Below are 17,363 nucleotides of genomic sequence, written 5' to 3' on the forward strand. Positions count from 1 at the left end.
TCACATAAGAAGACTCCACTGCCTTCAGGGAATTGTCAAAGAAATCTGAACGCTCCTTTAAGAGGGTTATCGCAGATTACAAAAACATGAATGCTTTCTTCCAAAAACAGCACCACACCTGTCCTTGGGTTGTGTGTGGTATTGCAGGTTAGTTCCATCGAAGTGAATGGAGCCGTGTTGTAATACCACAAACAACCTAAGAACAGGTGTGGTGCTGTTTTTAGAAGAAGACAATCCTATTTTTCCAATCCTGGATTACCCTTTTAGTTACTGTTTCCCAATCAGGATTCCTCAAGCTGTTGCAAAACTACAACTCCCAGCATGCCTGGACACCCTTCGCTGTCTGGGCATGCTGGGGGTTGTAGTTTTGCAACAGCTGGAGGCACCCTGGTTAAGAAATACTGATTGAGTAATAAACATACCTCTATTGTATCTAAATGTAACTTAAGAAAAAAGCTCACCTCTGCTGCATCTGAAGGCCCCTAGATTATAAGCTGTACCCCGATTTCCTAATTTTTTCCACATTTTAGCAATTGCAGAATGTACACTATTTTAACATTAAAAGGTTATCCAGGATTAGAAAAACAGAGTTGATTTCTTCCAAAAATAGCACCACCCTTGTCCTCAGGTTGTGTGTGGTATTACAACTTGGTTTCGATCACTTAAATGAAACTGAGCTGCAATACCGCACACAACCTGAGGACAGGTGTTGCTCTGTTTTTGAAAGAAATCAGCTCAGTTTTTCTAATCCTTGACAACCCCTTTAAAGACCACACCTTTAAAACACCTGTTCTCATTGACTTTAGTGGGAGACGTGAGACCATGCTTGGTTACATGATGAAGCTCCTATTGAAGTCTAAAGACGCTTCAGGGCTTTTCTCCTCTATACTGCATGGATTATGTCCGGGTGTGCATGCCTAAATCGTAAAAAAAAAGTAGCATAAAAAAAATCCACATTAAAAAATCACACCAAAATCTGCACCGACATTCGCCCAATGCATTCTGTGCAGATTTTTAGGTTGACTTGTTAGTGCACATTCTTTCCATGTGATCACGTACTATTGATGTAAATGTATGCCAATTTTGTATCAAAACCAACACCTTAAAAACCATTTGTAATACATTTTTATGGGGAACCGTGAAAATACATAGTTTTTTTTTTATATCCACGAAAAAAGAAGCAACACCCTTTTTCAAACAATGTTGAAAAAAAAAAAAGAGCTCTCACTCTTAAAGGGCTACTTCAGTGGAAAAAGGTGCAAAATTTGTAAATTACTTCTATAAAAAAAAATTTAATCCTTGCAGTACTAATCAACTGCTATATGCTCCACAGGAAGTTCTTTTCTTTTTGAATTTCCTTTCTGTCTGACCACAGTGCTCTCTTCTGACACCTCTGTCCATGTCAGGAACTGTCCAGGTATTCAGTTGGTCTGACGAGGCTTATGTGTTGTCAGCAGCTCTGAGACATCGGATCTCTAATGGTTGTCACATGCAGCCAAGCCTGTTGACTATAATGGCCTCAAGACAACCCAAGCCCAATGATCTGAAAAATTGGTTCAAGAACATTGGTAGGCTACAAAAGATTGAGTTAAAAGTCATTGTTGGAATGATGTAAAAGCAAGATCCGACCCAAGGGGACTAGTTTTTATGTACATTAATTCACTTGTTTCCATCTTCATCACAAACCTCATTACCTTTCAACCAGTGCAGCTTATTTCCCATCCACAAAATAAAGTCCTGTTCTCTTCGACTCACAACCTTATTATCTTCAGGCCTTGGCTACTGCTAGTCACTTACTCCATTTTGTCATGATTTCAAAAAGGTCTCCTTGAAAATGACTCCTAGGAACTTCCATTGATGACTCTTCTTCTCATGGGTCACAATTTATTGCATCCCAGCTTCAGGAACACATCCCACGTAATGGCCTCAGGTCATGAATATCTGTGGAATATAAATGGTGAGGTTGAAGGTTGTACTGAGTACCAGATGCTCTGAAGAACTTGCCCAAAGGATTTATCCTATAAGAAAGAAATTAGTAGAAAGAAGGCAAGATCTACGTCCCTGGAAATCCAGTGGCACAAAGTAACAAGTCTTTCCTTTCATTATAAAGCATTAGGATCTTTTTCGGCCCAGTAACCAATCTTCTTAAAACAGCCATGGAGAAAATAACTTCTTCCGTCTTCCATGATCTGGGTATCTCTCCGTCTTTTGGGCATGTGCCCTGTGTGCCAGGGGGTGATGAAAAGCTGCTTTTGCCTTGGCCAGATACTTTATATACAGTGTCACTTTGCCCCAAGTGAAGAAATCCCTATTTAAGGCTCTGATGTTCCCTACAGAATTAGGTGACAGAAGTAGGGTGACTACATATTCACCAAATCTGCTGGATCGATTTGATGGTGGAGAAGGTGCAGACATGAGCTCCATCTTTTCCCTGGTTAGTCTTCTGCTTCTTCCTCCCCAATGAGAATATATTATCATGCAAAGTCCCAGTAGATTTACTACATTCTTTAGGGCCCCAAAAAACATGAAATGTTAGCTGAATAAACCAGTTTTTTTTCATTGAGAGTTTAGTGGATGACCAGAGGCATAACCTACCCCAATGCAAACTATGTAAGGATTTGAACACCGTAGATCTTGTAGTAAATCTGCATTCAATCTGGAGTGTCTGAGCTTACCCTAACATACCCTACCCCCATCACCTAGCCTGTGTCATATACAATATAGCCCCTTTGACCTCCTCATTTACTAGGGCTCTCATGCCACAGTAGACGTGACCACCTTGACCCTCTACAATGACAATGGTCATCTGATTAAATGAGTAAATACTAAAGGCAAAAGATGAATATTGATTAATTAGTATGAAACATATTGATCGGTATGGTGCTGCCAGGTGCATAGAGCTAAAGATGGCCTAATACAGTCTTCGTGCCTCCCACATCAACCTATAAAAGTCATTTTTCTACGGCCTTTGCTTGCTTTCAGTGAATGGAGACATTCTTGTTTACATGTCAAGGCTGTAGAAACCCTTAAACCTAATTTGTTACAGTTAAATCCAGCCTAGAATATCCTCTACAGCAGTGGTCCTCAACACAGTCCTTTAGGCCCTCAACATTCCAGATTTTTTTTTTCATTTAATCCAGTGGAATAGACCAGGGAATTATTAAAATCTGAACTGTTATGGTCCTTGAGGACTGGGTTGGGGACCTCTGCTCTATACCACTCATATAAAGATCTGGTCTGTTGGTGGCATTGAGGACTGGGCTGAGGACCTCTACTCTATTCCACTCATATAAAGATCTGGTCTGTTGGTGGCCTTAAGGACTGGGTCAGGGACCTCTGCTCTATACCACTCATATAAAGATCTGGGCTGTTGGTGGGTCTTGAGGACTGGGTTGGGGACCTCTGCTCTATACCACTCATATAAAGATCTGGACTGTTAGTGGCCTTGAGGACTGGATTGGGGACCTCTGCTCTATACCACTCATATAAAGATCTGGACTGTTGGTGGTCTTGAGGACTGGGTTGGGGACCTCTGCTCTATACCACTGATATAAAGATCTGGACTGTTAGTGGCCTTCAGGACTGGGTTGGGGACCTCTGCTCTATACCACTCATATAAAGATCTGGACTGTTGGTGGTCCTTGAGGACTGGGTTGGGGACCTCTGCTCTATACCACTCATATAAAGATCTGGACTGTTAGTGGCCTTGAGGACTGGGTTGGGGACCTCTGCTCTATACCACTGCTCACACATTTAATGGTGGCCTTGGGTTGGGGACATCTGCTCCACAGCATAAATCTCCTGTTCTGATAATTGTAAAATGCACAAAGAGGATTGTCTGGACAGGGTACAATGGTAACAAACCCTCAGCCTTGAGAAGTATTTAGTCTTTAAAGGTTTTCAGCCTCTGAATGTAAACAAGAACATTCACTGATAGCAAAGTAGATATCTTGAGAAAATTAGCAATTGATCCACATAGGATAATAGCTGCATATAAGACATGTCCAAGGCTAATATAGATGGTGGTCACTACAGAATCCATGATATTACTGTCAGTGGTAGATGGCATCACGCTGGGCCGGTATAGACATTTAGGTTGATTTGCCCGGCTGGATGACAAAGATTTCATTAATGCAGAATTGAATCTCATGCTGTTCTTGTGCTTACGAAAGAAAACGGTGCGAATATTTATTACAGGGAACTGTGGAGTCCAGGCCTTATAGAGAGGGAAATCCTACACAGTACTGATATTAGCATCACTGCCGCAGTAATCCTCCCTGTTATAGGGATCTAGGGAGTACCAATACTTTTATTTTTTTATATTCTGAATATCACCTGCATTATATCTCAAAAGAAGAAGTGTGATATAACTACTATAATACTGCTCCTATGTACAAGACTATAACTACTATAACACTGCCCCTATATACAAGAATATAACTACTATAATATTGCTCCTATGTACAACAATATAACTACTATAATACTGCCTCCTATATACAAGAATATAACTACTATAATACTGCCTCCTATATACAAGAATATAATTACTATAATACTGCTCCTATATACAAGAATATAACTATTATAATACTGATCCTATATACAAGAATATAACTACTATAATACTGCCCCTATATACAAGAATATAACTACTATAATACTGCCTCCTATATACAAGAATATAACTACTATAATACTGCTTCCTATATACAAGAATATAATTACTATAATACTGCTCCTATATACAAGAATATAACTACTATAATACTGATCCTATATACAAGAATATAACTACTATAATACTGCCCCTATAAACAAGAATATAACTACTATAATACTGCTAATATATACAAGAATATAACTACTATAATACTGCTCCTATATACAAGAATATAACTACTATAATACTGCTCCTATATACAAGAATATAACTACTATAATACTGCCTCCTATATACAAGAATATAACTACTATAATACTGCTCCTATATACAAGAATATAACTACTATAATACTGCTCCTATGTACAAGAATATAACTACTATAATACTACTATAATAAGTGGATTTATTCATAGCAGACAGTGCGGAGAGTAAGACATACACAGGACGGGCGGGATCAACAGGTGAACAAAAGCAATAGTACCATTTCGCGCCGAGGCGCTTCAACAGGCTTCTTGAAGCGCCTCGGCGCGAAATGGTACTATTGCTTTTGTTCACCTGTTGATCCCGCCCGTCCTGTGTATGTCTTACACGCCGCACTGTCTGCTATGAATAAATCCACTGATTCATCATAATTTGGGGGAGTGCCCTCTCTCTCTTCATATCTTCCATGGAATATACTTTCTGAATTGCTTCTTATGAATGAGCACCACACGCTGATACTGTGATTCAGATTGTAGTGGTGAAGCGCACGCCACGCTGTAGAGTGGGACATTATACAGGAGACTGCAGCTGTTGCCCAAGTGTTTGCTCTCTATATTGCTTTACTACTATAATACTGCTCCTATATACAAGAATATAATTACTATAATACTGCTCCTATATACAAGAATATAACTACTATAATACTGCTCCTATATGCAAGAATACAACTACTATAATACTGCTCAAATATACAAGAATATAACTACTATAATACTGCTCCTATATACAAGAATCTAACTACTATAATACTGCTCCTATGTACAAGAATATAACTATAGAAATTAAGAGATGTCCCGCACAGGTTCCAAGCAATATGAAAATATTTCTTCAGCGGTAACACAGCATGATGACAAATAGGTGACGCGTTTCAGCCACAAGGCTGCAGATTGTGGCTGAAACGCATCACCTATTTGTCATCATGCTGTGTTACCGCTGAATAAATATTTTTCGTATTGCTTGGAACCTGCGCTGGACATCTCTTCATTTCTACAGTATTGTATGAGTTATGGTCCGGTCTCGTCCGAGACGCAGGACGGGCGTTCGAGTGAGCTGTGCCTTACACTTGGACTTTGTAAGAATATAACTACTATAATTCTGCCTCTATATACAAGAATACAACTACTATAATACTGCTCCTATATACAAGAATATAACTACTATAGTACTGCTACTATATACAAGAATAAAACTACTATAATACTGCCCCTAAGTACAAGAATATAACTACTATAATACTTCTCCTATGTACAAGAATATCTAATGTAGAGAACCTGCTACCTAATGTTGGGAACCTAATGACCTAATGTGGGGAACCTGCTACCTAATGACCTAATGCGGGGAACCTGCTACCTAATGCGGGGAACCTGCTACCTAATGTGGGGAACCTGCTACCTAATGACCTAATGTGGGGAACCTGCTACCTAATGACCTAATGGGGGGAACCTGCTAGCTAATGTGGTAGCGAATATTTATTACAGGGAACTGAGGAGTCCAGGCCTTATAGAGAGGGAAATCCTAGACAGAACTGATATTAGCATCACTGCTGAAGTAATCATCCCTGTTATAGGGATCTAGGGAGTGCCAATACTTAAATTTTTTATATTCTGAATGTCACCTGCATTATGTCTCAAAAGAAGAAGTGTGATTTTAACTACTATAATACTGCTCCTATGTACAAGAATATAACTACTATAATACTTCCCCTATGTACAAGAATATAACTACTATAATATTGTCCCCTATCTACAAGAATATAACTACTATAATACTGCTCCTATATACAAGAATATAACTACTATAATACTGCGTCCTATATACAAGAATATAACTACTATAATACTGCCCCTATATACAAGAATATAATTACTATAATACTGCTCCTATATACAATAATATAACTACTATAATACTGTTCCTATATACAAGAATATAACTACTATACTACTTCCCCTATGTACAAGAATATAACTACAATAATACTGTCCCCTATCTACAAGAATATAACTACTATAATAATGCTCCTATATACAAGATTATAACTACTATAATACTGCTCCTATATACAGGAATATAACTACTATAATACTGCCTCCTATATACAAGAATATAACTACTACAATACTGCTCCTATATACAAGAATATAACTACTATTATACTGCCTCCTATATACATGAATATAACTACTATAATACTGCTCAAATATACAAGAATATAACTACTATAATACTGCTCCTATATACAAGAATATAACTACTATAATACTGCCTCTATATACAAGAATACAACTACTATAATACTGCTCCTATATACAAGAATATAACTCCTATAGTACTGCTACCATATTCAAGAATAAAACTACTATAATACTGCCTCTAATTAAAAGAATATAACTACTATAATACCGCTCCTATATACAAGAATATAACTACTATAATACTTCTCCTATGTACAAGAGTATCTAATGTAGAGAACCTGCTACCTAATGTTGGGAACCTAATGACCTAATGTGGGGAACCTGCTGCCTAATGACCTAATGTGGGGAACCTGCTACCTAATGTGGGGAACCTGCTACCTAATGACCTAATGTGGGGAACCTGCTGCCTAATGACCTAATGTGGGGAACCTGCTACCTAATGTGGGGAACCTGCTACCTAATGACCTAATGTGGGGAACCTGCTAGCTAATGTGGTGAACCCGCTACCTAATGTGGGGAAACTGCTACCTAATGTGGAGAACCTGCTACCTAATGTGGGGAAACTTTTACCTAATATGGAGAAACTGCTACCTAATGTGGGGAAACTATGCTACCTAATGTGGGGAAACTATGCTACCTAATGTGGGGAAACTATGCTACCAAATGTGGGGAAACTATGCTACCTAAGGGTCCGTTCACATGTACGCAGATTTGATGCGCAGGATTTCAATGTAAACTAAATGACTGAGCACAGCTTCTAATCGGCAGTTTGAAACCCTGCGCTCTCATCATCAGTAGCACTCTCATCATCCACCAGCAACACTCCCCCCCCCACCCAGCAGTAGCACCCCCATCAGCACATCCTGCTGGTGGATGATGGGGTTGCTACTGCTAGGAGGATGATCCTGCCGATAGATGATGGGGGTGCTACTGCCAGGGGGGGCCAGTGGCACCCTCATCATCCACCAGCAACACCCCCCCTGCAGTATCACCCCATCATACACCAGCAACACCACCAATCCCCCCTCCTGTGGTAATAGCATGTGCTAATGGATGATGAGGGGTGCTACTGCCGTTGTGGTATTGTATTCAGAGGGTGCACTGTATGGCAAGGTTATATTCAGAGGGCGCAGTGTGTGGTAGCATATTCAGAGTGTACGGTGTGTGGTAGTATATTCAGAGGGTGCAGTGTGTGGTAGTATATTCAGAGGGTACGGTGTGTGGTAGTATATTCAGAGGGTGCAGTGTGTGGTAGTATATTCAGAGGGTACGGTGTGTGGTAGTATATTCAGAGGGTGCAGTGTGTGGTAGTATATTCAGAGGGTACGGTGTGTGGTAGTATATTCAGAGGGTGCAGTGTGTGGTAGTATATTCAGAGGGTACGGTGTGTGGTAGTATATTCAGAGGGTACGGTGTGTGGTAGTATATTCAGAGGGTACGGTGTGTGGTAGTATATTCAGAGGGCAAAACCAATCTAACACGGTTTGTCATCGATTGCGTGATAGGGGCTATCAGCCCTGGACTCCTAACAGAGCTAAAGGTCCAATTGGAATCTTGGAACAATCATCTTCAAGCTAAATCAAAACATCTAAAAAATTAAAAATAAATTATCTGAAATACCCTCCTTTAAGCCTACATTTGTTACCACATATAGTGTGGAATTTAATACCATCAAAAACATTATTATAAAATTTTTACCTGTTTTACAGCAGGATCCTACTTTAAATAAATATTTACAACATGGTGTAAATTTCTCCACCAGAAAAGCTCCATACCTGTGAAATTTGTTATCTCCTAATGTGCTTCCCTCTTCACGCAAATCTAACACTTGCTCATCTTGGTTAAATCTGAAAGGATCTTTCAAGTGCGGGCAAACAAGATGTGTTGTGTGTGAACATGCGGTTAAAATTTCTTCAGTAGCCATGAATGATTTCAAACCTGTTGCTATTCAACAGTTCATTAAATTATCATCCATACTGCTGGCAGTAAAAAAAATAAACAGGTACATAGCTTCCCTCGCTCCCCCGGTGCCTCCGGTAACCGGCTCCGGACTCCGCCGCGATCCTCTTCCTGGTTGCCGATGGTCGGCGAGTCATACTGCACTCAGCCAATCACAGGCCGCAGTGAAGTCCCGACTCAGCCGGCGATAGGCTGAGCGGCAGTGCAAGAACGCTTCAAGACACACAATTCTTCACTACACCGGCACCTGCTGCCGGAGCCAAAAACATCACACTGCCGCTCAGCCTATCGCCGGCTGAGTCGGGCCTTCGCTGCGGCCGGTGATTAGCTGAGTGTAGTATGACTCGTCGACCACCGGCAACCAGGAAGAGGATCGCGACGGAGGCCGGAGGTGGTTACCGGAGGCACCAGGGGAGCGAAGGAAGGTATGTAGCTGTTTTTTTTTTTTTTTTTTTACTGCCGGCAGTATGGATGATAATTTTACTATTCCGGAGTTCTCCTTTAATTGCCAGTCCACACATGTAGTATATAGGATCTGCTGCAGAAGTTGCAGCATTTCCTATTTTGGCAGCACAAAAAGAACTTTGAAAAAAAGGATTCAAGAACATCTGAGAGGGGTTAACAGCACGTCTTATACCAATGCGTCGAATGTGTCAAAACATTTTAGTACTGTACATTCATGTGATGTATCTGATTTCCATTTTTATGGTATCGTAGTGGTTCAGCAATCAGAAAGGACTGGTGACCGTATAAAAATTTAGCACAACAGAGAAGTTTTCTCGATCTATTCATTACATACATTCCAGCCATATGGTCTCAATCTAAGGTCTGGTGTTATTTTACATTATTACGGTAGATGTTTTTTTTCTTGTATAAAGATTTTTTCACAAGTGGATTTTGTATGATTCGACTTTGTTGTTCGAAAAATCATATATCATGTTCGATTTCATGATTTGTAGTGGTGAAATGTTTGGAACTTGGAATTTATGGGGTTAAATCCCCACCTGTAGTTTTCACACCTGTTCCATTCAGCTCTATATATTTTCCACCTCCCCACTACTCATCATGCATCTGATGAAAGGTCAAATGACCTGAAACGCGTCATGCTGAACGTTTCCTGAGTTTTATGTTATTGCCATTGTGTCTGAGACGAATTCATGTTGATGTTTTAATCTGGATGAAAATAAAGGTGAAGTTATTTTTATCGCTGGCTTCTGCTGTTCTACATTATAGATTTGTAAATGACTTCTATTTAAAGTCTTAACCCTTCCAGTACTTATTAGCTGCTGTATGCTCCAAAGGAAGTTCTTTTCTTTTTTAATTTCTTTTCTGTCCGACCAGAGTGCTCTCTGCTGACACTTCTGTCTATGTCAGGAACTATCCAGAGCAGGAGCAAATCCCCATAGCAAACCTCTCCTGCAATGGACAGTTCCTGACATGGACAGAGGTGTCAGCAGAGAGCACTGTGGTCAGACAGAAAAGAAATTCAAAAAGAAAATAACTTCCTGTGGAACATATAGCAGCTGATAAGTACTGGAAGGATTAAGTTTTTTTTTTTATCAAAGCACTGTACTCGTGATGTCAGCAGAGAGCTCTGTGTTCCAAAAAGAAAATAATTTCCTCTGAAGTATTCAGCAGCTTATAAGTACTGGAAGGATTAAGATTTTTAAATAGAAGTAATTTACAAATCTGTTAAACTTTCTTGCACCAGTTGCTTTAAAAGAAAATGTTTTCCAGTGGGAGTACCCCTTTAAATCATTCTGGGGGCTGTAGTTCCCCTCTTCATTGGTCCCTCCATTTACTCCTGTTGCTTCCTTATTGGAATCCGAACCATTCTTGTATTATTAGACCACTTCGTCGGGGCTCTGGAACAAAGCATGCAGGGCAGTTCATGCTTTGTCCCAGACCCCTAAAGAAGTCGTTTTTATATTAAAAAATAAATAATTTACTCCATAATACTGAGAAAATTGTCTAATAATGAGTGGGGAATCTGGATACCAACACATTATTTAAAAATAAGTCCAGAAATTTCACAAAAAAGGCAAAAAATGATAACGGCCACTACACAGTTTAGTTTTTAACCAGTTTTATTTGTTCTTTGAACCATAAGTTTTAATGGAAGTTAATAATGTTTAACCCCTTAAGGACCGAGGGTTTTTCCGTTTTTGCATTTTTGTTTTTTCCTCCTTGCCTTTAAAAAATCATAACTCTTTCAATTTTGCACTTAAAAATCCATATTACGGCTTATTTTTTGCGCCACCAATTCTACTTTGTAATGACGTCAGTCATTTTGCCCAAAAATCTACAGAGAAACGGAAAAAAAAGTCATTGTGAGAAAAAATTGAAAAACCCCCCCGCAGTTTTGTAACTTTTGGGGGCTTCCGTTTCTACGCAGTGCATTTTTCGGTAAAAATGACACCTTATCTTTATTCTTTAGGTCCATATGATTAAAATGATCCCCTACTTCTGGAAAAAATGATAACTACATGCAGGAAAATAAATATGTTTAAAATTGTCATCTTCTGACCCCTATAACTTTTTTTATTTTTCTGTGTATGGGGCGGTATGGGGGCTCATTTTTTTCGCCGTGATCTGAAGTTTTTAGCGGTTCCATTTTTGCATTGATAGGACTTATTGATCGCTTTTTATTCATTTTTTGATGATACAAAAAGTGACCAAAAATGCACTATTTTGGACTTTGGAATTTTTTTGCGCGTACGCCATTGACCGTGCGGTTTAATTAATGATATATTTTTATAATTCGGACATTTCCGCACGCGGCGATACCATATATTTTTATTTTTATTTACACTGTGTTTTTTTTTTTTTATGGCAAAAGGGGGTGATTCAAACTTTTAATAGGGGAGGAGTTAAATGATCTTTATTCACTTTTTTTTTTAACTTTTTTTTTTGCAGTGTTATAGGTCCTATAGGGACCTATAACACTGCACACACTGATCTCTTATACTGATCATTGTTATCCCATAGGGACCTATAACACTGCACACACTGATCTCTTATACTGATCATTGTTATCCCATAGGTACCTATAACACTGCACACACTGATCTATTACATTGATCACTGGTTTCTCATAGGAAACCAGTGATCGATGTTTCTGTCGCTTGACTGCTCATGCCTGGATCTCAGGCACTGAGCAGTCATTCACCTATCGGACAGCGAGGAGGTAGGTAGGGATCCTCCGGCTGTCCTGTAAGCTGTTCGGGATGCCGCGATTTCGCCGCGGCTATCCCGAACAGCCCACTGAGCTAACCGGCATACTTTCACTTTAGTCGCGGCATTCACTTTAGCGCGCGCTATTAGCCACGAGTCCTGGCCATTGTTAGGGGCCGTCCCGACCCAGCCCCGCGTTATAGATCGGGAGCGGACACATGACGTTCCAGTACGTCATGTGTCCTTAAGGGGTTAATGTTTTAATACTTGATAGGAAGGTCTGGGACTGTGTATTTAGGAGAGCAAGGAGTCACAGAGCCAGGATACAATTCATCCGATTTATTCCAATAATGCAACGCGTTTCGCTGCGCATGCGCAGCGAAACGCGTTGCATTATTGGAATAAATCGGATGAATTGTATCCTGGCTCTGTGACTCCTTGCTCCGCTCAGCGCCACGAATCCTGGTTACAACGAAGCTTTTCTTTGGATATATTCTACCTATGTCCAGGAAGGCTGCAGACGGTTCTCATCCAACTACACATCTTTACCATTGTTGTGTACGTTGTTGCACAACCTCCTCTGGTGAGCGGTACTGAATCTTCCTTTGCTTTACCCTTACCATCTACGTTACTCCACAAGGAGCGCCTTTTCTCGCCTATTTGGGACTGTGTATTGTCAACCACCGGATGTCTACAAGCGGTTGTCGCGTGGTGAAGTAATACACGGTCACACTGAGTCATGTGTACCTTAATCCCCGGCAGATTGGGATGGTTTATGTATAAGTGAAATGTTATCTTTTTCTATGTTTGGGAGAGAGGAAGGTCAGGAGATAAGTGACAGTATTTATTTACCTTCTCCATATAACATTATGTCTATTATTGATCAGTCCAGTACTATACTATCAGCCTATCGCTGATCAATATGGCCGCTCTTTGTCTTTATGGGTACAGACATTGCTTGGTAGGACAATTGCTGGTATCTTTATGTTAGTTGTTAGTTTATACAGTATATAGTCATATGGCAGCAAGATTATACAATCTTATCTGGTGGTCACCCTTTTATATAATATTGGAGGGAAGAACCCCACCTGCTAGCTTGGTTCAAGAGTGACTGAAAAGAGTTATGGCGCCACCATTATACGTATTTGGTATTGCATTTCAACTCCAGTAAAGTAATATCAAATACTGAGCTGCAATACCAGGTATAGCCTAAGAATGGTGGAGGTGCAGTTCCTAAAAAAATAAAAAAAAATACCAGAAGTTTTAGACTAAGTAATATTTTATCTATATTATGAAAGCAAATATCTGTCTGTGATCTAAAGGCATCCAAACATCTGAACTTTAAATTCTGGGTGATACACTTAATTGTTGAATCTTTTTTTTACACCAGTTTAGGCTGCTTTCACACTATAAAATTAATCCGTTTTAAAGGGGTAGTCCAGTGGTGAAAAACTTATCCCCTATCCTAAGGATAGGGGATAAGTTTGAGACCGCTGGGGCCCCCTGCAATCTCTCTGTAAGGGGGCCAGGCTCTCCGGCCAGATAGCGGGTGTCGACCCCCGCACGAAGCGGCGGCCGACACGCCCTCTCAATACATCTCAATGGCAGAGCCGGAGATTGACGAAGGCAGCGCTCCGGCTCTGCCATAGAGTTGTATTGAGGGGGTGTGTCGGCCACCGCTTCGTGCGGAGGTCGACACGCCCCCTTCCCGCGGGCTGTCGGGGCTCCGTACAGGAGATCGCAGGGGGCCCCAGCGGTCGGACCCCCCGCGAACTGCAACTTATCCCCTATCCTTAGTATAGGGGATAAGTTGTTCACCACTGGACTACTCCTTTAAAGATCCGTTTGATGTTCCATTATGAAAACCCTGAAAGTCGTCCATTAAACGTCCCTTAGAAATTCCCATTATAGTCTATGGGATTTTTACATTATCCGTTTTAATCCGTTATAGTCCGTTATGAATAACGGATGTTATTTTGTGACGGGAGAATGCACGGAAGAAATAGTGCATTTAGGGGGAGATCTATCAAAACCTGTCTAGAGGAAAAGTTGACCAGTTGCCCATAGCAACCAATCAGATCACTACTTTCATTTTGTACAGGCCTTGTTAAAAATGAAAGAGGCAATCTGATTGGTTGCTATGGGCAACTGGGCAACTTTTCCTCTGGACAGGTTTTGAAAAATCTCCCCCTTAATCTTTAAATTGCAGCCTTTTGGTCACATATTAAAGTTTGCAGTTGTAGTGTCCCAGTAGAACTGTTCCAAATAATCTCCTAAGACTGTTGTCTGGTGGCTGAGAGTCAAAGGTATGGGAGAGTTATTCCAAATGTATTTATGGTCATTGCACTATATTTATTGGTCATACAAAAGTGTAAAGGGGTAACATTTCTGCATTTACTTTACACAGAAGAATGATGCTTTGATCACATGATCCTCCTAGTCAATGATTGTAGGAGATGGCCTTTGACCAACCTCTCCCTCCCAGGAGGAGAGGTGGACCCACACCTTTTAGAACCAGTTGAGTGCTGGACTTAGCCAGTGCCACATGCATAGCTCCACATGTCTTACCCCTAAGAACAAATCTGCCTACAATCAAATCACTGTTCCTGTCCACACTGTGAGGATATTGTGCACAAGTTTCCACATCTCCGTGAGGGAGAATATCATCTACACCAGAGAGAAGAAGTTGGACAAGGTCCTCTCTGTAATACACTCATTTCTTCATCGGCATACTGCATACTGAATTTTACTGCCTGGCTGCCACATCAGGAAGATTTTTTGGATATGTCCTTTAGGGTGCCATGTCGCAAGACCACAGTTGTGTGACTAAAGAAAAGTCTACATACTGCACTACATTGAGCCAACAGTTTCAGTAATTTTGGACTGAAAACTTAAGAACCTGGGAACATATTACACCTGCAATAGATATGACATGTAAGAAGCACAATTGCTAAATTCAATTAAGCTGCTAAAAAAAGCACTAATTAAAGGGACAGTGACCAACTATCCATTCTTTTTCACATTCACTTCCCATTGCTCACCACACAGCAATAATTCCTTAAGAGGGGCATCAACCAACAGTCGATCTTCCTGACTTAAGTAAACTCAGGCCAGAAAACAAGACGATAGAGCCCATCATGTTCAGTGTGCAATGAATGGGCTTTCGTATATGAGACTTCATTGATTGATTGTGATTGGCTAAATAGAAATTCCATGCACTGTGGAGCCACCATGGAAATGTCGCAGCTACCAAGCAGTGAATAAAAAAACAAGGGCACGGATTGTCCTCCTGGGCACCTTTGGAACAAATCCAATGAACAGAACAGACAGATGGACACTTTATACCCGGGCAGCACCTGGTACTTTTTCTAGATATACATACCGTATATACTCGAGTATAGGCCGAGTTTTTCAGCACGATTTTTCGTGCTGAAAACACCCCCCTCGGCTTATACTCGAGTGAACTCCCCCACCCGCAGTGGTCTTCAACCTGCGGACCTCCGGAGGTTTCAAAACTACAACTCCCAGCAAGCCCGGGCAGCCATCGGCTGTCCGGGCTTGCTGGGAGTTGTAGTTTTGAAACCTCCGGAGGTCCGCAGGTTGAAGACCACTGCGGCCTTCAACATCATCCAGCCCCCTCTCACCCCCTTTAGTTCTGAGTACTCACCTCCGCTCGGCGCTGGTCCGGTCCTGCAGGGCTGTCCGGTAAGGAGGTGGTCCGGTGAGGAGGTGGTCCGGGCTGCTATCTTCACCGGGGAGGCCTCTTCTAAGCGCTTCGGGCCCGGCCTCAGAATAGTCACGTTGCCTTGACAACGACGCAGATACGTCGCTGTCAAGGCAACGGCTCTATTCCGGGCCGGAAACGCGGAGAAGAGGCGCCCCCGGTGAAGATAGCAGCCCGGACCACCTCCTCACCGGACCACCTCCTTACCGGACAGCCCTGCAGGACCGGACCAGCGCCGAGCGGAGGTGAGTACTCAGAACTAAAGGGGGTGAGAGGGGGCTGGATGATGTTGAAGGCCGCAGTGGTCTTCAACCTGCGGACCTCCGGAGGTTTCAAAACTACAACTCCCAGCAAGCCCGGACAGCCGATGGCTGCCCGGGCTTGCTGGGAGTTGTAGTTTTGAAACCTCTGGAGGTCCGCATGTTGAAGGCCGCAGTGGTCTTCAACCTGCGGACCTCCGGAGGTTTCAAAACTACAACTCCCAGCAAGCCCGGACAGCCGATGGCTGCCCGGGCTTGCTGGGAGTTGTAGTTTTGAAACCTCTGGAGGTCCGCATGTTGAAGGCCGCAGTGGTCTTCAACCTGCGGACCTCCGGAGGTTTCAAAACTACAACTCCCAGCAAGCCCGGACAGCCGATGGCTGCCCGGGCTTGCTGGGAGTTGTAGTTTTGAAACCTCTGGAGGTCCGCAGGTTGAAGGCCGCAGTGGTCTTCAACCTGCGGACCTCCGGAGGTTTCAAAACTACAACTCCCAGCAAGCCCGGACAGCCGATGGCTGCCCGGGCTTGCTGGGAGTTGTAGTTTTGAAACCTCTGGAGGTCCGCAGGTTGAAGACCACTGAGGGCGAATGATGAGAAGAGGATGATGAAGGGGGGGGGGGGTGTGGGGATGATGAAGGGGGGTGGGGATGATGAAGGGGGGGGGTGTGGGATGATTACAAGGGGATGATGAAGGGGGGATGTGTGGGATGATAAGGGGATGTGTGGGATGATGACAAGGGGATGATGAAGGGGGGATGTGTGGGATAAGGGGATGTGTGGGATGATGACAAGGGGATGATGAAGGGGGGATGTGTGGGATAAGGGGATGTGTGGGATGATGACAAGGGGATGATGAAGGGGGGATGTGTGGGATGATGACAAGGGGATGATGAAGGGGGGATGTGTGGGATAAGGGGATGTGTGGGATGATGACAAGGGGATGATGAAGGGGGGATGTGTGGGATGATGACAAGGGGATGATGAAGGGGGGATGTGTGGGATGATAAGGGGATGTGTGGGATGATGACAAGGGGATGATGAAGGGGGGATGTGTGGGATGATGACAAGGGGATGATGAGGATGTTAATGACGGGTCTGGATGATGACAGGGGGGGATGAGGTATTT

The 17,363-nt window shown here is 42.1% G+C and overlaps 1 protein-coding gene across 13 annotated transcripts in view; it reads left to right on the forward strand.

The window, feature by feature from the left end:
- OGFOD3 (2-oxoglutarate and iron dependent oxygenase domain containing 3) overlaps positions 1 to 17,363 on the forward strand; it is a 452,864-nt gene that overhangs the window by 146,173 nt on the left and 289,328 nt on the right. The gene's annotated exons all lie outside the window — the stretch shown is intronic.

The sequence above is a fragment of the Hyla sarda genome, chromosome 13 (genome assembly GCF_029499605.1).
Source record: "Hyla sarda isolate aHylSar1 chromosome 13, aHylSar1.hap1, whole genome shotgun sequence".
Classification (NCBI taxonomy): Eukaryota; Metazoa; Chordata; class Amphibia; order Anura; family Hylidae; genus Hyla; species Hyla sarda.